General features: G+C 41.2%; 1 pseudogene; it reads left to right on the top strand.

Annotated features, from left to right (window-relative positions):
• Positions 1–2,747: 2,747 nt before the first annotated feature.
• The window catches only part of LOC148149598 (uncharacterized), a 46,845-nt pseudogene continuing 27,320 nt past the window's right edge, over positions 2,748–22,272 (top strand).

Here is a 22,272-nt window from a genome sequence, read left to right on the forward strand (position 1 = left end):
CTGGTGGAATTATCCGGGAAACTGAAGATTCTGCTTGGCAACTTCTTAAACTTGGAAATTTCTGAAAGCATGCATTTGACTCGGAAATTCTGGAGGGTTCTGCTGAAGTTAAGTAAATAGTTACTCAGGAATAGTTAGACCATTAAGTACCTAGTCTATAACTCCTGAGTAAATATTCACTTGTTCACACCTTACCTTATGCATCCCAACTATTCCTCCTCCTACACCCTGACCTAAAACTTTCTCTCTCCCCCGACATCCTATCTTCAATGCTGGAACCAGTCATCACCTCCACACTGGACCCTGACACCCCCACCTGAGCCCACACACTCTTGTCTACCTCTGGACTAAACCCCCACCCATTGCTCGACCTGACGGCCCCTGCCAGATCCAACTCATTCCCTAAATTCCTTCCCTGCCTGCGCCCAAACCTGACCCCTCCCTCCCTAAACACAAGTCCACTTCCCCACCACCAGACTAGATCCCCACGCACGCTCCCAACAATCCTCCTATTCCTACACTCCAGACCTGACGCCCATTTGTCCCACTCTGGACTCAACCTCCTTCCCTCCCCTGTTCTGGAATCCATCCATCCTTCACCTATTTCCAGATACAAACCTAACTTGTGCCATTTCTGGACTCAGAGCCTTCAGACCTGATACCCCTGTCCCACAAGTAGATCTGCCCTCCCCCCTCTTCATCAAGACATCCCTCTGACCAGATAGTGCCCTCCTCAACATCCCTCAGACCCCAACTGCCTGCCTGGTCCAATATGTCCCATTCAATCTACCCTACATTAAAGACTCCATTTAGCTGGTCCTCTTGGTATACTGCTTCCCAGCACTGTACCCATTGGCACCCTACTCACTTGGCGTCGCATCTACCATGCAACCTACACCCTACCACCAGACACACCACCCTCCTGGCATCCTCACCTCACACTTAAACTAACCTATTTACGGTTTGACAGTAGCTGTCAAAGTGGCTGTCTGTGATTCTGGACCTTTGAATTTCAGAATACTGCTTTGACAAAAAAGCACGTGATTTTCCTTTTCCCGACAGTTCTGCTCCACCAGAGTTCCATCAGAAAGGACATATGGCTCCCTATTTCTGAACGAGCCCTAACCAGAATCTTCAGTTCGAAATGCAATCTGTAGAATAAAAGAAAGAAATGGAGTCGCAATCTGCAACTTCTCAGGAAATTCTGGAGTTCCCTGCCAAAGGAAGGATTCTCTATGCATCAACATTGTCCAACACCTGACAAATTCTGCATGTTTTCATTTTTCTAAATTCTAGAGAATATAAGCTTGACCTATTCAGTCTCCCTTTACAGCTGAACCTCATCCCTTTATTCTGTTATATCCTTCCTTGGGTAAGGAGTCCTTCAGTACTGGGCAGACTATGCATACAGAAATTAGAGGGGCTTGCAAAACGAGAAAAGAATGATCATATAGCAGCTTAATCCTAAATGGTGTAGGCAAGCAATATTTGTGGCAATAATGAAATGCATTCAAAAGAGTTTTTGGTTGGTATGTCAAGAAACAAACTAAGACACAGGTTATTTTTGACTCGGCATCAAGCAATGAGTCAGGGTGAATTAATAACTTTGCAGTAAACATATCAATGGGGAAGAGTGATCATAAGTTGAACTTGGTGACTTAAAGACCAATCATGTACATTTATGGAGCTAAGGTAGATGAAAAAATCATATTAATTAATAAATAGATAGGCAAACACTTAAAGAATTAATTTATAATTCCCATAAATTCTCTTAAGGGGAGAATATACATTAAAAGCGAAGTGAAGAGAAGCTAAAGATAGTATTAGATTAAAGGAGGAGGGTTTACCATGTTTCCAAACAGAATAGCAAACCTGAGAACTTGGTAGATTTTAGAATTCAGCAAAGGATTAGACTAGATTCCCTACAGTGTGGAAACAGGCCCTTCAGCCCAACCAGTCCACACCGACCCTCCGAAGAGTAATCCACCCAGACCCATTTCTCTCTGACTAATGCATCTAACACTATGGGCAATTTAGCATGGCCAATTCATCTGACCTGCACATCTTTGGACCATGGGAGGGAACCAGAGCACCCAGAGGAAACCCACGCAGACATGGGGAGAATATGCAAACTCCACACACACAGACAGTTGCCCAAGGCTGGAATCGAAACTGGGACTCTGGTGCTGTGAGGCAGCAGTGCTAACCACTGAGCCACCATGCCGCCCTTATGTATAACATTATTAATGGATTGAACATTCTGGAGGCAGAAAGCATGTGTCCGCGAATGGGTGAGCCGAGAACCAGAGGACACAGTTTAAAAATAAGGGGTAGGCCATTTAGAACAGAGTTGAGAAGAAACTTCGGTAGTGGATATACGGAATGCTCTGCCCCAGAAGGCAGTGGAGGCCAAGTCTCTGGATACTTTGAACTCTTAGAGAAAGTGGAATCAAGGGGTATGGGGATAAGGCAGGAACAGGATACTGATTGTGGATGATCAGACATGATCATAATGAACGGGGGTGCTGGCTCGAAGGGCCGAATGGCCTACTCGTGCATCTATTGTCTATTGTCTATTGATTTACAAAGAGAGAGGTGAAATTACAGCATTTCTCATGACTGCAGAGAAGGTTAACAGGTCACTTAATAAGGGGCGTCAAGATGCTTAAAGGTTCTAATGAAGGGAAAAGTGAGGTCACACTCAGTGGGGGTGGTGGCAGTGGAAAAGTACAAATATAATCACAAATATGACCAAGAAATTGCTTCAGAAAAAGAAAGAGAATACAAAAGTAAGAGATACATTATCAAACTGTAAGCTCTACTACAGGTATGTAAAAATGATTAACAGGATTGTAAAATTATGAGAGGCATGGACAGGGTGGATAATCAGACTCTTCCCAGGATGGAAATGTCAAATACAAGGTGAGAGGGGGAAAGTTTAAAGGAGATGTGTGAGGCAAGGTTTTTTACACAGAGAGTAGTAGGTGCCTGGAATGTACTGCCAGAGAAGGTGGTAGAAGCAGAAGCAGATATAATAGCAACATTTAAGAGGCATTTAGACAAACACATGAACAGGCTGTGAATAAAGGGTCATGGACCATGTGCAGGCAGATGGGATTAGTTTGGTGCAAACATATTGGACCTGTTTCTGTGATAAGTTTTTTCTATGTTAAGAATAAGTTTGGATCCTGTGGTTAGAAAGACAGTGAAAATTACAATTTAGAGTAGAATTCTATCATCAGCAGAATATATTAGACATGAAACAAATATTTGGAACTCATTCTTATCATAGAAAATATTACTTTTAAAAACTGAAATACTGAGAGGCCAAGGGTCTGGGGAAAATGACTAACTTTGTTACAATATTGTAAATAGCACTAGTGAATTTAATGAGACGTAAGCTGAAATAACTGCACAAAAGCTGGTATCCAGTCACCAAATCCCCATCATTCCTGATGAAGGGCTTTTCCCCGAAACATCAGTTTTCCTGCTCCTCGGATGCTGCCTGACCTGCTGTGCTTTTCCAGCACCACTCTAATCTTGACTCTAATCTCCAGCATCTGCAGTCCTCACTATCACCTAGTCACCAAATCCCCCTTTATTTACATGTGCACAGTACACTGGCTGTGATCAGCCAGTTCAGAGTGAGTCCCTGAAATCAGGAGACTCTGAATCCTCCATATATTTTACAGTAAAAACACCACATGCATAAATAACTTTATTGATACACCACCACCAGGAAAACACCCATTTGGCCAAGGAACCAGCAACAGGCAGAGCCCCATCGGGCAATGCCTATGTAAACAAGACAGTAAAGGGGAGGGCAGGGATCAAATCAAATTAGAGTAGGAGGGTCCCCTATTTATATCTGTCAGCCAGGGCTCTCTGACTGGCTCAGGTTAACAACCCCAAACAAGGGTCTCATAGTCAACGAGATCTACCTGATTCCAATCACCATATACACCGAACAAATTCTTTGGATCTCGTGATTCACTCTCTAGGACATTAAGAGTTGGCTATGCAGGAATGATAGATACATTCAGTCCTTCCAAAATGTTCCAGAATCCAGAATAGTTGTTGTGGATTGGAAGCTGAGAAATGCAATCCTGCTGGAGTGCGGAAAGAATAAAGAAGGAAAACAGGGAACTACAAACCAGTTAGTCTGACATCTATAGTAAGGAAATGCTATAATCTAATGTGGATATGTGTTATCTTCTGCGGTGCTCAACGACTATCCTAAGAGAAAAGAAAAAAAATTATAAAACACACTTGAATAATCTAAAGTTTATAACTTATTATTGTGCTGTAATCATAGAACAATGACCTAGGTACACTTATCAGACTGGGAGAAAGTGAGGACTGCAGATGCTGGAGACCAGAGTTGAAAAATGTGGCGCTGAAACAACACAGCAGGCCAGGCAGCATCCGAGGAACAGGAGAATCGATGTTTCTGGCCTAAGCCCTTCTTCAGGAAGCCCTGAAGAAGGGCTTATGCCCAAAACATCGATTCTCCTGCTCCTCGGATGCTGCCTGGCCTGCCGTGTTTTTCCAGCACCACATTTTTCAACACTTATCAGACCATGTGATGAAAGATGGTTGGCATTTCTTTGGATAGCAGAATATTGTTTTGATCTTATCTTATCCCTTACTTAATAATTTTCTCCATCTCAGGGAATGAACTGGCTATGTTTCTATCCTGCCTAAGTACTGATTAAAGATTTTTCTCAAACTTATTCATAGAATGTGGGCATCACTGATGAGGTCAGTACGAATTACTCATCTCTAGTTACCTTAAGCAAGTAACAGTTTGAGCCACTGTCATCAGTGTGGTGAAGGCACACAGACAGTGCTGTTAGTTCAAGAGTTCCAGGATTTTGATCCAGTGGCAATGAAGCATTGACAATATATTTCCAGGTCAGGCTGGTGTGTGATTTTGAGGGGAAATAAGAGATGGCATGTTCCCATGCACCTTCTGCCCCTATTGTTCTACACATCAGAGGGCAAAGATGTTATGAAATAAGCCCCAACGAGCTGTTGTAGCTGACATAAATAACTTTTGAGTTCTCCAATTGGTCAATTTCCTCAACAAGCTTATAAACTTATATTTTAAGAAACTGCAAGTCATTTTAAAACAATGACCAAACATTTGAAGTAAAAATCTGACATTAATCAGATGGCTAAAAGCTTGGTCAAAGAGGAATGTCTTAAGGCAAGAAAGAGAGAAAGAGAAGCAGAGAGGCAGAATGAGGAGTTTGCTAAAATTAGGGCTCTTGGAAACTGAAAGCAGTGATAGAGTGATTAAAATTGGGAACGCTCAAGAGTTGTGCATGCAGAATTTGCAGAGGGAAACCACCTCAGTTGGTAATAAGTGTAGCAGTATAGATCAGCACGCATAGGGGTGATGGGTAGATGAACGCTGGCAATGATTAAGGGTTTAGTACCTGATTAGATCATGAAGAGGTGGTGATGGTGAGTGCTCCTCGATCTGTGAATGGTGGAATTTAGGTATTCAGGAAACATTTCCCTGTGACTTGGGGGACAAGAAATGGATTATTACAGCTTGTAGGAAAAATCAGGTATTTATGGGAAAAGAAAGTGATTTGCTAATGGTTGTTGGGGACTAAGGATTACAAAGGATGAGGTGCTGTTCAGTGGAGAAGGGAAGGGTTAAACAAAGTACTACTCAGAGGAAGATATGGGTTTGAGTCAGTGCTTGGCAAAGTGGGGTTATGATTGTGTTACTGCGTAATGATATCACTAGGGAGATCAAGACATCCTTCATATAAGACTACAATCTACAGATCTGAGTAGTGTGGCAGGAATAGGTCACGTAGTGAGTGATTGAGCAGACCTCAAGAATAAAAGCTAGCAGGTAAAGTGAATGACGCAGGGCCTGGGTGTGAACTGAAGAGGCTGGGAAATTAACTGATTGCATTTCTCAAGGTCAGTCAAAGGATAATCACGGGTTTGGTTAATTTGGTTGCCAGTGTGGTGAGTTTCTATGGGAAACGGACATCAGCAGGGAGAGATAGGAGGAAGTTCAATAAGGCTGCTGAAGGGCAATATTTTTACAAAAAATATTAAATTTCCTTTGAAACATTAAACACATGCTTCCTATATTTGGCCATGCCAAGGAAGGTGATTGCCAAAAAGGACCTCATAAGCTGTTGCACAGCAACACTCAGAGGCTAGAGCTTGTATTTACATGCAACTGTTTTCAGTCAGAGCTTTCATTGTAACAGTTCAAACATTCAAATATTGGGTTATTGACATCATTAACGACATGGCCATTCTTCCAATGGACAATTACCCAAAATCTAGGACTCTCAAAAAAAGGCTCCAACTCTGAGCTCGAAACTTCAGAAGGTTTTGACATATTTTAGTAGTTTTGCAGGAAATATTAGTGGAGTTAAAAACAGCATTGGCTCCTAGATGAGTATAAAAGTTACTTTGCACCAACACCAACTCTAACTTACCAGTGACCCAGCAATCAGTCACTTAACTTTCCTCACAACAAACTTTCCCCTTGCACCACCCACCACCCTCACCTCCACCCCTATGGATTCCTAACCCTAACAGTAACACAAGCGCAAAGCACCTTATATGCTCACCCACTTACTTGTCACCTGTAACCCCCATCACGTGCATTCCACCCTAGACCTACCTGTCAGTCTACTCTTTCAGCCACTCATTTGTCACCCTACTCCTTTATTCCCTGGTACCCTACATCCTCATTCCTCTGCCATCTCTACTCCTTACCATCTGCCATCCTCTTACCACTATGCACCCACCTGCCACCCTACTCCCTCTCCCATTTATATGCATACATTCTCTCTGCAGCTGTCAGTGTGGCTTTGGGACCTTTAACACTTCATTTATTGAAATGTAGAAACTATTGGCATAAAAAGCTTGGCTACCTTGGCCTCCGTAGGACTGTAAGAATTGCTGAAAGATAAGTGGGCAATCTGTAACAAGAAAATGTCACTTGGATCTGTTCCAACTGTAATTGGAAGATCAGACCATACTTGAAAATCCTATCACAGAACCATCTCATAACATAACTGATATTGGAGTTAATATGTTACATTTTATAATATATCTTGCTACAGATGGAGCCTGACATAGGAGTTTTGAAATGGAATTTTGTAAGTGTTTCAATAGTTTTGATACATTAAAAAATAGTAATTTTCATAGGACTTAAAGTAATAATTACTGAATATTCTGTGCAAGCACCTTAAGGAATGGTATAATAAATTAAAGACTGTGTTACTCCAATGTTACTGTGCTAATACCAGCACTGACAGTATATATTTTCGTAATCAGCAAGGTTAACAATTATAATATTCTCTTCCTCTTTCAAAGGGTGTTGATGGCTGGAAGACAAATCCTGCATTCAAAATATTCTTGTACAAAGCAGTATTTTATAAGTTCTACACAAATTAGATCAATGTCCTGGATTGAGATCACATTATGGCTGGGAGCTTCCTCCAAGTGATATCTCCTGCACCGCCTTAAGTCCCCTTGAACTGTGGCATAAACAGGATTTCAACCACACCTTCAAAGAAATTACAAACTCAGAGTGGGAGCAGCTCCAAGGAATATACACCCTGTGCAATGTCATGGAACACGGAAATCGACCCTTCAGCCCAACACATCCATGCCAACCAAGATTTCCCAAACTAAGCTACTCCCATTTGCCTGCATTTGACCCATATTCATGTATGTGCCCAAATGTCTTATAAATGGTGTAACATGTACCTGCATCTTCCACTTTGTCTGGCAGTTCATTCCATTTATGAACTACACTCTGTGTGAAAAGGTTGCTCCTCAGGTTCATAGATTTTCACTTAATTGTGGGGGTAGGCCCAGAAAGTATGCAAATTCAGATTGTTCAATCACATTCAGTGTATATTGCTTAATCACAAACAATAAGAAAGCAAGGTGATTTGGATTAACTAACGGAGATAGGACACAAAAAGAGACTGGAGGTCAAAAATCAGTCAAGATTTTAATGTTAAATGGTGCAGATTTGAGGAGTTGGACGGCTTACTCTTGTTCTAAATAAAAACTGAAAGAACTGCAGATGCTGTAAATCAGAAACAAAAATAGAAATTGCTAGAAAAGTTCAGCTGGTCTGTCAGCAACAGTGAAGAGAAATCAGAAGTTAAGGTTTTGGGTTCGGTGACCCTTCTTCAGAAAGAAGGCTTTGCGGAAGGGTCACTGGAACTGAAAGGTTAACTCTGATTTCTCTTCACAGATGCTGCCAGACACGCTGAGCTTTTCCAGCAATTTCTATTTTTGTTTCTATGCTTGATCTTATTTCTCATGTCATTGATAAAGAGAACAATGAGCCTACTAACATTGTGAGGTCAAAATCTGAAGAATGGGACAGCATGCGTTAACTAAAGAGAACCACAAACGATAGCACTTTACTGAGACATTGGACCACAATGCTAATGTCAGTGCACCTTTTTAAAATTCAAAAGTACTGAGAGCTAGAAATTCATACTTTCCTGCTTTTGGGCACAGCATCGTGATTTGCAACCTGACTGTATTGGTTCTGAATGAGATGGTCAGCACATAAACTAGGTCTATCCACTCAACTGCAAGATTGTAATGTGAGATTTAGGGGTTCCACAATATTATTTCACCTCATCCTGCCTGCTGGCCCTGCATCAGCGAGGGATTTGGACAATGTTGTACAGACAAGATATGGTTACACCATCCTACTTTTGTTATCAACAGGTTGCCCTTTTTAAACAAAAATTGCACCAGATACCACTGAGGTCTTGGCAACAGTGCCATAAGACATTTAATTAACTCATAAGGATGGTTGATATCAGTGAATGTTCATATGACATCTCCCAGGTGTAGTGCGTGACAAAATGCACACATTCAAACACTTCAACAAAAATGTCATTTAAACACTGTTCTGAAGAAAGTTCAATGGACCCAAAGCATTAACTCTCCTTTCTTTTCACAGATGCTACCAGTAATTTCTATTTTTGTTTGCCACTTAAGCATGTTTAACCATCTACCTTGTAGTATCGAGGCCAATAAACAGACACGAGACAAAAAACTGGTAAAACAATCACAGCTTCTATTAAACAAATAGTTAAAGCCACTCAACATTTAATTACAGTATTGTCCGAGACTTCCCAGATATACTTCCCTATGTATACTTGAACTTGGGATGGGCTGGTGAAGTTTGCAAGGTTCAATCTCTCGCTCTGTCTTCCTCTGCAGAAGTGGATCTTACATTGCAGCAGGTCCTCTCATCTTGGTGGAGTGTCTCTGTTGGTATTTTTGCTGCTTTCCCAAAGCCAAATGCTGGGTTATATACTTTTCGGGCATGTTTCTGGAAAGCTTTGTCAAGCCTCCCAGTATAGAGTGCAGTCTTTAATCATCAGAGAAAGTTTTGATCTCCCATTCCAGGGCCTTCAATCATGGCATGGATGACAAAGGAAGGTCAAGGTTAGAGTCGTGCTGGAAAAGCACAGCAGCTCAGGCAGCATCCGACATTTCGGGCAAAAGCCCTTCATCAGGAATGTGCCATTCTGTCCAGAGAATGGGTTCAAATGTAAATGCACCCCTGATATCTATTGGTACCATGTATCATTTGTGTTCATTAGTACTCACTTGAATTAGGAAGTCCCCTTGTGAGCACTCTTGTGCTGTGACCTAATCAGGTCTGCAGCCTGTCTGGGTTCTGCAGAGTGTGTGTTTGACATATTCATAGCCAACTTCGCATCATTTAGTTTGATGGGCCAATTCTAGGCCAAGAGCTTCAAAAGTCATCTGACTGCATTAGCTCCATTCATCAAGCTACCAAACTGCCAATGAATCATTAACCCATCCTTCATTTACCCTATGGTATTCAGGACCTGTGGTGTCATGCATTACTGTGAACATTACAAGCATATGAATTAGGAGAAGAAGAAGGCCACTCGGGCCTTCAATGCATCTCGGCTACTTAATAAGTTTATGGCTGATCTGCTTGAGTTCTGAATTCCACATTCCCATCTGTCACCAACAGCTTTTGATTTATTTGCCTGACAAGAACTTATTGTCTTTGATAGTATGATCTTTTCTTTTGCAATTCCTCAAATCTCAAGTCACCCTAATTCTGGTGTCTGACAAGATGAACAAGCTGCTGATCATGTGGCTAAGAGCACCTTGCTTTCCTGCTAAGAGAAAAAAGCAACAGCATAGAACTGATGGCGAGGTCACATGTCTCAACCTTGACAATCTCAGCCACAGCCCGGAGGCTGGCATAGAGTGGGGTTCACCATGTGATGAGCCGTGTGACTACAGGTGAGCTATAACTAGTCCGGGTGAAAATGATTGTTAATTTGCCAGCTCATCAAAGGGTGATGTCGCAGGTAAGTTCTGCAGTGTTGAGAACCCAGTGGAGTGGCTCACAGTAGAGTGCTAATGGGTATATATGCTGAGATGTTTACTGCACTGGCTGAACTGCTAGACCGCCTCTTGTCGCTGTCATTGGAGAAGTTCAAGTCTAAGTTGGCAGAGGATACTGTTCAAACTTTGCTAGCTCCACAACTTTGCACCACCTCACTGTTACTCCGCAAACCCAGAAACAACACGACTTCTTAACTTTGCCCATTAGAACATAGAACATAGAACATAGAAAAGTACAGCACAGAACAGGCCCTTTGGCCCACAATGTTGTGCCGAGATTTAATCCTAATGCAAAATATAGTAACTTAACCTACGCAACCCTTAATTCACTGCTATTCATGTGCATGTCCAGCAGTCCTTAAATCTCCCCAATGACTCTGCTTCCACCACCACAGCTGACAACGCATTCCATGCATTCACGACTCTCTGCGTAAAGGACCTACCTCTGACATCTCAATAAACCTTCCTCCTAATATCTTCAAACTTCTTGTACCAGTCAATCCTGCCCTGGAGAAAAGTCTCTGGCTATTGACTCGATCTATTCCCCTCATTATTTTGTACACCTCGATCAGGTCTCCACTCTTCCTCCTTCTCTCCAGAGAGAAAAGTCTGAGCTTATTCAACCTTTCTTCATAAGGCAAGCCCTCCAGTCCAGGCAGCATCCTGGTAAACCTTCTTTGCACCCTCTCCAAAGCCTCTGTATCTTTCCTATAGTAGGGCGACCAGAACTGGACACAATATTCCAAGTGTGGTCTCACCAGGGACATGTAAAGCTGCAGCAAAACCTCGCGGCTCTTAAATTCGATCCCCCATTAATGAAAGTCAAAATACCATATGCTTTCTTAACAACCCTATCCACTTGGGTGGCAACTTTGAGGGATCTATGTACTTCCTCCACACTGCCAAGAATCCTGTCTTTAATCCAATATTCAGCATTTAAGTTCGACCTTCCAAAATGCATTACTTCGCATTTATCCAGGTTGAACTCCATCTGCCATTTCTTAGCCCAGCTCTGCATCCTGTCTCTGCCCCACTGCAGCCTGCAGTAGCCCTCTATATTATTAACAACACCTCCAACCTTTGTGTCATCTGCAAATTTACTAACCCACCCCTCAACCTCCACATCCAAGTCATTTATAAAAACTACAAAGAGCAGAGGCCCAAGAACAGAGTCCTGCGGGATCCCACTCAACACTGACCTCCAGGCAGAATACTTTCCGTCTACAACCACTCTCTGCCTTCTGTTAGCTAGCCAATTCTGAATCCAGATAGCCAAATCTCCCTATATACCATACTTCCTGACTTTATGAATGAGCCTCCCAATGGGAACCCTATCAAATGCCTTGCTAAAGTCCATATACACCACATCCACTGCTCGACCGTCGTTGACCTGTCTTGACGCTTCCTCAAAGAACTCAATAAGATTTGTGAGGCATGACCTGCCCCTCACAAAGCCATGCTGACTGCTTTTAATCACACTATGCTTTGCCAAATAGTCATAAATCCTATCCCTCAGAATTCTTTCCAAAACTTTGCTGATCACAGTCATAAGACTGACTGGTCTGTAATTGCCAGGGATTTCCCTATTACCGTTCTTGAAAAGAGGAACAACATCGCCTCCTTCCAATCCTCCAGACAACTCCTGTGAGGAGTGAGGAGGCAAATATCCTCACCAGCGGCTTAGCAACCTCCTTTCTCGTTTCCTGGAGCAGCCTAGGATAAATCTGGTCTGGCTCTGGGGACTTATCAATCTTAACGTTTTCCAAAATTTCTAGCACATCAACTTCATGTAGCCTTTGTGTGGATAGCCTCTGGATTCCCGGGCAGAATCGCAAAAATAAACTCTGCAGAGACCATTCATGACAGAAGTTCTTAAAAATGATCTTACCTACAATTGAGTTGCCTAATCCTTTAAATTATACTAACATAAGGCTCATCCTACACCAGAACACTACTTTTTCACAGGGTAATCTGTGGATATGCAGACAGAGCCTACATGGTCTGAACTTTGCACTTTGGCAGCATAGCAGCAGATAGGCTTTGTAACATTAGAGGATACTGTTGATTTGCAGTCTTGCAGTGCATGCAGAGAATCCTCCCTTCTCCTGCTAGTAAGGCAGGACAAATATAGTTTACCTCTGTCATAACATTGGGTCTTAGCTTCTAAAGTGCTGAGCATAAATTACTGGAACAATACTTTTTGTGACTGTAAGCATGGGAAACCGTAGCTCAGTAATTGGTTTATCCAGCTATCTCATATATCCAGCTTTCCCGAAATACCTCAACATGCAACCTTGAAAACTCAGCATGTGTACAGTTAGTTTAATAAAGTTGGAAGCATTAGTTGCAGCCTTTGGGAAAAATTATAAACAAGATGAGTAGAATTTTCTTGCCACAACAGATTGCTAGATCCGATGTTATTTGTTCAATGGGTTTTTTAATGTCTAGTATAAGCCAGGCTTAGGGAAAAGCAAACAATATATCTTGTTTCTATGGGATGTGGACATTGCTGGCTAGGCCAGCATTTATTACTCACCCTTAACTGTTCAAAAAGCAGATGAGAGTAAACCACATTGCTGTATGGATCTAGAGATACATGTAGGCGAGACCAGGTAAGGACAGCAGTTTATTTCCCTAAAAAACATTAGTAAACCAGAAGGGTTTTCCCCCAACAATTGGCAATGGCCTCATGGTCCTCTTTAGACTCACAATCCAGATTTTTAATGAATTAAAATTCCACGCTCTGCCATGCCACATTCAAACCAGGCTCCCCAGAACATTACCTGGGTTTTTGGATTAACAGTTTGGCGATAATACCACTAAACCATGACCCCGCATCTCGCTGTTGATCTGATCTAACCCCATCATCTTCCAGAGAGGCAGTGAAGCCTTTTATTTTCAGCACAGTATTCATTAAAGATTTATTAGAGAGAACTTAGAAAACAGCGACAGGGTTGAACAGAGTCAGCAAGGTTTTATGAAGGGGAAATCATGCTTGACAAATTGACTGGAAGGTTTTCCGAACAAAACTAAGAGTGTTGTTAAGGGGGAGCCAGTGGATGTTGTGCACATGGACTTTCAATTAAGCCCCACATAAGAAAGTGTCACGGAAAATAAAAATGCATGAGCTTGGGGTAGTGTGCTGACATGAATAGAGAACTGGTTGTAAGGCAGGAGACAAAGAGAAGAAATCAACAGGTCATTTTCTAAGTGGTAGGTAGAGACTCGTGGGGTACTGTAGGAATCAATGCTTGGACTCCAGCTATTCATGATATATATTAATGATCTAAATGTAAAATCTTCATGTTTGCAGATAGCACAAACATGGATGGCGGGGAGCTATGAGGAAGATGCAGAGATGTCTCAGTGTGATTTGGGCAAGTTTAGTGAATGTGCAAATGCATGGTAGATGAAGTTTAATATGAATAAATATAAGTTTATCCACTTTGGGATCAAAAAACAGGAAGGGATGTTATTATCTGAATGGTGATAGATTGGGATAGGGGGATGTGCAATAAGACCTCAATGCCATTGTACACCGGTTGCTAAAAGTAAGCATGCAGATGCAGCAGGCACCACCCCCTCCTTGGGCATGCAGCAGTCCCATGTCTAGGGCACTTTCTGGGGAATGTCATGCAACAATAGCCTCTCTGATTTTCAAAAGCCAAAACTTGACTCCAATCAATTGGGAGTTTTCTGGCAATTCACAATTGACTTCAATTTTGCTTGTTGATGCTGCACTTGGACATATATGGATTTCAAGGGCAGTCAGTCTCACCTCATTTCTTGATTTCTATGTTGGAATCTAATCTAAACACCAGTGAGCAGGTTATTTCTGAGTATATGACATTTAATAGAGCTACCCATCACCCTATCCACCACCTTGCTGATGACCAGGAGTAGAATGACAGAAAGTATTTGGTCACGTTGGTTTTGTTCTGATTTTGTGGACTTAGCAGACCTGGGCTATTTTCCACTTGTCCATTAGATGCCAGTATTGAGATCAGACTGGAACAACTTGACTAAGAGCACAGCGACATCTGTAGCATTTGTCTAAAGTTCTAGTTTCCATACTGTGAACAGTTCGAGTCTCCATACTCTATACAAACACTGGAGACTGACAAAAATGATCCACACCAATGATTCCAGAACCTATCACTGGGGGTCTGTTCTCTGCACAAGCTTGGGGATTCATCCAGTGTAAGTGTTTGAATGGCCAGATGTAAAGAAGCAGTTTAATTCATGGACCTGACCTAAACTAAAGGTCACAAGTGTAAAACAATGAATAATACCGAGGATGAGCTAGCCGAACAGATGGTTTTTGATGCAGACTGAAAGCCACAGCACAGATTCAATTCCCCGCCTGGTTGAAGTTAGCATGAAAACCCTGGCTTGTCAATCTTGCCTGAGGAGTGATGACCCTCAGGTTAAACTGATAACAAGACAGCTTTCTCTAGTGAGAGAACAACCTATTGACCTTTGGAACCTTTGGCAACATTTCTGTCAATCATTAAAATAATAGGAAATTCTCAGCATGGTTAGATTGTGCAACCCACTACCAGAGGGAGTAATTGAGATAAATAGAACAGATCCATTTAAGGAGCTGCATGGAAGTGTGTTGAAGGGCAGTGAATAAAGACAGGCTGAGACTTGGAACCTTACCTTATGGGGTTGAGAGGACTCTCAGAGTTGTGTATGTGTGTGTTTAGACAAAGGAGAGGGAGTGATTTGTCAGTTGAGCTAATAACTGCTTACTACTAATCTACAGTTTAGAATTAATAAAATAAGAAAACTAAATGGCTAAATTTTGGTTAATACTAATTTAACTTAGGGTGTGGCAGGCGAGATCAGTCCCCTGTGTTGCTCAGTTTGCAGTATGTGGAAATTCTTAGGCACTGCTGTGAGTACACATAAAACCTAATTCTAGTTCCAATTCTAATTCTAACCCGCAGTTGGAGATCAATGTAATGAGATTTTAGAATACTGGCAGTGCAATGTGATTGAGCAGGTATCAAATTTCTGTTTCCTACCAAAGATTAAACTTTTGGTATTACATTCATGTGGATCTGCTTTCCCACCTTTCATGGCCAGAAACCTGTTCTGCATTTATTACATTATCATGAATAGTCAATAGCATCCCAGGTTGCAGAAATTGTGTTCCAAATACAGACATAATTTAGTTCGCCAAAAATGGAAATCATGAATAATCACAAACCTAACTATGCACATAGGATGGGCATATGGCAGGATAGACCACTTCCTACCAGCTCCGATGAATAGACCATTAATCACTTGGCTTCTTCAGAAATAAGCCATTTCATTGCTCAAATGCTTGCAGTTTTAGGTTGCACATTTTTGATGTTCAGCTGATTAGGAGAAGGCTTAATCATATGCAGTCAGGCTTTTACCAATATATAGTATTACAAGTGTTCGAGGTGAAGGCTTTCGGAACCCATTTGTCTGCCCAATTGAGACAGCCAAACTTGGCTGAGGTAAGCAAGAATACCTTACTTTTAATGGAAGACTAACTTAAATTTCTTTAAATGGGATGCTACTGAAAAGGGACGTTAATAAAAAAGAATTGGTTCACAGCACTGCTGCCTCACAGCACCAGGGACCCGAGCTAGATTCCAGCCTCGGGCGACTCTCTGTGTGGAGTTTGCACGTTCTCCCTATGTCTGCATGGGTTTCCGCCGGGTGCTCTGGTTTCCTCCCACAATCCAAAGATATGCCGGTCAGGTGAATTGGCCGTGGTAAATTGCCCATTGTGTTCAGGAATGTGTAGGTTAGGTGCATTAATCAAGGGTAAATGTAGAGAGAGGAATGGATCTGGGTGAGTTGCTCTTCAGAGGGTCGGTGTGGACTTGTTGGGCCGAAGGGTCTGTTCCCAAGCTGTAGGGATTCTACAGAGGTCGCTGGGTGCCAAGGCAAGGAAGGGAAAACAATTTAAAAGCCGATAATTTTCAAGAGTTGTGGAAGAACTCTGAGGAGTGAAGACAGAAAATTGGAATTGAGGAGGACAGTCAAAGTAATAGTGATAATAGGGACAACAATGGGTGGTAGCTGAATATTAAGGTTGGTGTGGGGTCACAGAGTGGGGTTATTTGGTGTGCTGAGAATGAGCAGTGAAACTAACTGAGAGGGTTATTAGGGTCAGTTATAAGGTCAATCGCAATAGCAATTTATGCAGATATAGCAAGTAATTAGAGAAGGTGAAAAAAAAAGTCACAATTTACTGCGAGGAAAATGTAAGGAGGTTATGCTTCAGTTATACAGCGCATTGAAATCTGAGATACTATGTATAGTATTTGCCACCTTATCTAAGGGAGGATGCAAATAAATGGAAATATTTCAGAGAAGGTTTACTGGACTAATACCTGGAATGGGTGAGCTCCCTACAAGAAGAGGCTAGACAAGTAGCTCCTTTGGTTTTTACAATGTGAGTCCTGGCAGATGGGAGTAGCAATGTGCTGCCATGAGTACATGGATAGGTAAAGTGAAATGACAGATATTGATTGCACATGAGGCATGTTATGGAGATGACCTGCACTAAATCTTGCATGTCACAGTTCTACGCAGTGCCAAGCTTACAATGCACACTCAGGCAAATGAAATATAGAGCAGTCAGTGGCAGTGAACAGGAGATCATTCATTCTCTTGTAACACTGGATCCAGTCTCTCTTGATGCTTTCATGAACACTAAACTTTGCAACCATCTCAGTCCAGGTTGCATTGGTGACTACTTGTTGTGACATTTTGGAAACTATACAGTCCTCTCCCAGACAACATGCAGAAGAGGGGCATTGCTGAAGTATGGGATTGACTTCTGACAGGTCAGAATGCTGAGCTGGGAGTGACATGCTTTGCAGTGATCTTTTAAATATGATGCCCAGAAATTGAAGTCCAGTAGGACCTAGTGAGATTCAAAACCTCCTGTCCATCCACCACTGAAATCTGGTGTTTTACAATGCTTGATTATGTAGAAGGATATGTCTTAGAAGAATATAATCATACAGAAAACTCAATCCCGTACTCAAACAGAAAACTCTTCTTTTTTGGCCCACCTCCTCACTTAGGCTCAGAAATAAAAATTCTACACAGATTTCTGCAGAAAATGTTTACAAAACTCAAAACATTTGAGTTTATTCACCCTGAAATTGATGGCTTCACCAGCTTAATCCTACCAACTGAGATCTATCCAGATGAGGATAAATGATTATCAGAAGGGAAATCTTTGTGTTTTGCATTGTTCTCATTTGTCTAACGTTTTTTAAAAAATATGTATATAAGCTATTTTTGCCTTAATAATATTATTGAAATAGTTGAGTCATTACTGTTTTTTTTCTCGATAGAATGTAGGCAGCAATATTGTAGCCCGGCAGGAGACACAGTCTTAAATTCATTCTAGAAGCGTGGGCGCAATTGGCATTTGGTAAAGGTGGCATTTTACATTCATCACTAGGTGTCCTAAAGTAGGTAGTGACGAATCTTCTCCTTAACATGATATAACTGAGTAGCATTGTTTAACAATCCCAAAGATAATTAAAAGTCAAGTAGTAGAGAAGACTGAGTAAAAATTATGCATTTTATTGAGCTTTTATAAAAGCTCTATTGTCATTTTCTACATATATTAGTTGCTTTAATTTTCTGGATCTTTTGCCAACTGAAATTTAATTCTCAAACAGTAGGATTTAAGTTAATGTGCTTTGCAAAGGCCTTTATGTTACTAGTGGAAGGGTATGAGTGGAATATTAAGCCTCTTCAAAAATAGGTGGTTCTGGTGAGATTAAAAAAAAACCTCAATGTGCAACCCCCAGCCATTTGGAACTCACCAACTTCTGCTCTTAAAAAAGGCAGGACAGAAGTGGAGGAGCAATCCATTTCCATGAAACAAATTAATTACATTATTTTAAAAGCCTGTGAGCCTCAGATGTTATCTCCATTTTAGGTTTAATCCTATTCAAATAGATGCTTTGGTTCTCAGGAAGTTCAACTGCTTCATGGAGGAATTTTAAAGAAAGCTCGCTCAGTTGATATCAGGTGCGGAGGGACTATTTTATGAGGAGAGGTTGAGTAGATTGGGCCTGGAGTTACTGGAACTTCGAAGAATGAGAGGCAACCTTACTGAAACCAATGAGACTTTTAAGGGACTTGACAGATGAAAGGTTGTTTCCCCTTGTGGAAGAGTCTAGGACCAGAGGGCATAATCTCAGAATAAGGGGTTACACATTTAAGAAAGAGATGAGGAATTTCTTCCCTGAGAGGATTGTGAATCTTTGGAATTTGTTACCACACATGTCTGCCAAGGCTGAGTCATTCAGTATGTTAAAGGCTGAGATAAACAGATTTATAATCAGTTAAGGAATCAAGGTCTATAGAGCAAAAGCATGAAAGTGGACTTTAGGATTATCAGATCAGCCATGATCTCATTGAATGGTGGAGCTGACTTGATTGGCTGAATGACCTAATTCTGTTTCTCCATCTTATGATCTTATGGGAGATAAAGACTGCTGCATAAAATGAGTAAGTGATTTTCCAGTGCTACTTGTGGATCAAGAGGAGCAAGGGTTCTTTCCCATGTCTCCAAGTTTAAATGCTTCACCAGAATCCTTCCCTCCACAATCACATTCTCCAATCTCAGCTGTCACCAACTGTTCCTTCACAATTGTGGACCCATTCAAAATCATCAACTTCCTCCACATCGTACCCAATAAATTTACCCTCCTCTCACACTGATCATTGATCTGCACTGTACCTCCTATCCTTGCCCATGATCTATCTCCAAGGTACCAGTGGTACAAGTTGTTCTGGATCCACACGATCTGATTTTTACCCCACAGCATGATCTGACTTGGTCCTGGGCTGTTGCTTCTGCTGCAGGACTTCATTTTATTCACTCATGGGATTTGGCCTTCATTGTCCAGCATATCGTCCCTAGGTATCCTTGAGAGGGTGGTGGTAAGCTACTTTCTTGAACTGCTGCAGTCCATGTACTGTAGGTTAACCCACAATGCCATTAGGAAAGAACTTCTCTACCCAGTAGGGAGGCAAGTCTGTTTATCAGACTCAATTCAGATGGGGATCCTGTTCTAAAAGTAAGCATATATGTGTGGAATCAAAATTCAATGGAAACCTTTATCAAAACTCTACCTCTACATTCCAAATTGCAGATCCTGCCCAGTAAATATAGAATAATAACTTCATCAATACAAGATATAAACAATTAAACTGTAGTCAGTTAATTGATTTTCAGTACTGATTAGCATACACTAACTATTGGCAATGGGAGAAGAGATTCAAGGATATCATATAAACAATTTTTAGCTTAACCAACATATTTTGCAGCTAAAAATGATTGCTTATTAGTGATAATATCTTAATTATAGTGAAGGTATATTTTGTGGGTATAAAAAAAGTATAAACAAGAAGTACAGCATACTAAATGATGTAACTTCAGTAAGAATGTCCTGAAATCATTTGGCCTTTGCAAATTCACAATCTTTTGCATTTTTTTACTGATCTGATAGAATTTCAACTGTGTGCCAACAAATAAATTGCGAGATTTAAAAAAGCTCACAACCCAATCAGACCCAATCAGACATGACACAGTACTAGAAGTTCTAAGCTAATTTTTTTGTCACCTGTAACCATGGAAAACACAACAATACCAAAGACTTTCTTAATAACAATGACATCCAAAAATTACACAAATGTTTCTTTATTCCCATAGATTTTATTGCAACTCTAAATCAGTAGGATGGGTCAAACAATCGGAAGAAAAGTATGCTGAATGTTAATAAGCAGCATTATCAAGTCGTACATTTAATGTCATTGAATGCTTTCATTATGGTAAAACTAGCCTGTCCTTTTCTGCAATTCAACTGCTTGAGCAGGTAAATCAAGGAAGAAGGAGGCCTAATTTTATAACTGTTGTTTCCATTGTCAAGCAAGTTGAAAAATGCATGTGAAATGCAATTGTTTTTAATGTTGCTTTCTGATAAGAAATTAGTTTTCTGGTATTTAAGGGATTTGGAGGAATCAATGATGACCTTAACACAATGCTCTATGAATAACTAACATTAGTCTCTTCTGATTGGGGCGAGAACAAGACAAGAATAAAAAAGAAGCATTACCATTCAGATGGCTTTCAGAAACACCTGCGATAAATATTCTTCACTGCATTAAAGCTAAATCCTAGTTATTCGAATAATCTTTTGTTGTGATTTTGGTTTCACTTTACTGGTATGCGCTTGATTTTAGGGTATTCAATGCGGAGGGATGTGGGCAAATCCGAGGACCTCCTTATGGGTCTGTTACTGGGGCTGTCCAGACTAGCTATAAACTGTTTCAGACAGCGGGTCATGGGGAGGGTCATCTCTGCCAACTTTTATCAAGGTTACATGCATGCCTGGGTGTCCCTGGAGAGGGAGTATGCTGCGTCTGTCAATGTCTTGATGCCTTTAGAGAGAAGTGGGCACTGCAGGGGACATAGTTCTTTAGTTCCCCTTCAACTTCATTTTGATTTAGCCCCTTCCCACTCTTCCTACTCCTCACCCCCCTCGAGGTTCGATTGGCTGCACTGGTGATTTACTGCTGGTGTTAATAGATGAAAATTGTCACAGATGATTTGGTGGTGGGGTGAAAAAAGGGCATTCCGCTGTGTGTAATAACACTTCCAGATATAAAAAGCAACAAAAAAAGCTAAGTTCTGCTTCACTAAACCACTCACTAAACTAGTTCATCTCTGAACTGGTTGATTTTTAAAAATAACTAAGATCTGGCAAGGTGGGATTGTAGCCACATTGTTCATCCAGAAACTCAGCTAATCTTCTGGGAACTTGTGTTTGCATCCCGCCGCAGTGGATGGTGGAATTTAAATTCAATAAATATCTGGAATTAAGTGTGCAATGGATGACCATGAAACCACTGTCCACTTTCAGGGAAAAGCCATCTAGTTCACTAATGTCCTTCAGGGAAGGGTACCTGCCATCCTTGCATGATCTGACCTATGTGTGACTCCGGATCTATAGCATTGTGGCTGGCTCTTAACTGCCCTCTGAAATGATTTAGCAAGCCACTCAGTTGTAACAATTGTGACAACAGCACATGGACTATGGCGATTCTTGAAGGCAGCTTACTACCAACTCCTCAAAGGCAACCAGGGATGGGCAGTAAAAAATAAAGCTTAGCCCTGGGAAGCCAATGGCCTAGTGGTATTATTGTTGTCTATTAATGCAGAGACCTAAATACTATTCTGGAGACCAGAATCCTGAGTTGGCAGAACGGTGGAGTTGAATTCAGTATAAATCAGGAATTAAGCATCTAATGATGACCATGAGACTATTGGGCCAAAACCCATCTGGTTCATTCAAACCCCTTCCAACTCCATTTTGATTTTGTCCTGTGCCTCTCTCTCACCTTCAACGGTGTGCATTGCCCTAATGGGCTTTACATGGAAATTAATCAATCGGAAAACATGGCTGATTTACTGGTAGTGGTTAATAGAACATAGAACATAGAACAATACAGCGCAGAACAGGCCCTTCGGCCCTTGATGTTGCGCTGAACTGTGAACTAATCTAAGCCTCATTCCCCTACACTATCCCATCATCATCCATGTGCTTGTCCAATGATTGTTTAATAGAATATTGAACAATACAGATACAATAGGTTATAATTGTCACAGATGATTTGGTGGTGAGGTAAAAAAAAGGCTTTCAGCTGTGTGTAAGAGCACTTCCAGATATAAAAAGCCAAAAAAAATTAAGTTTTGCTTGACTAAACCCTTAATTAAATGATCATAAGGCCAGATCATCATCCCTATGTCTGAGAATTTTTTGGCGAGGGTGGGGT

The sequence above is a fragment of the Chiloscyllium plagiosum genome, unplaced genomic scaffold (assembly GCF_037043375.1).
Source record: "Chiloscyllium plagiosum isolate Xiang-an unplaced genomic scaffold, Cpla_swu_hap1 HiC_scaffold_7, whole genome shotgun sequence".
NCBI lineage: Eukaryota > Metazoa > Chordata > Chondrichthyes > Orectolobiformes > Hemiscylliidae > Chiloscyllium > Chiloscyllium plagiosum.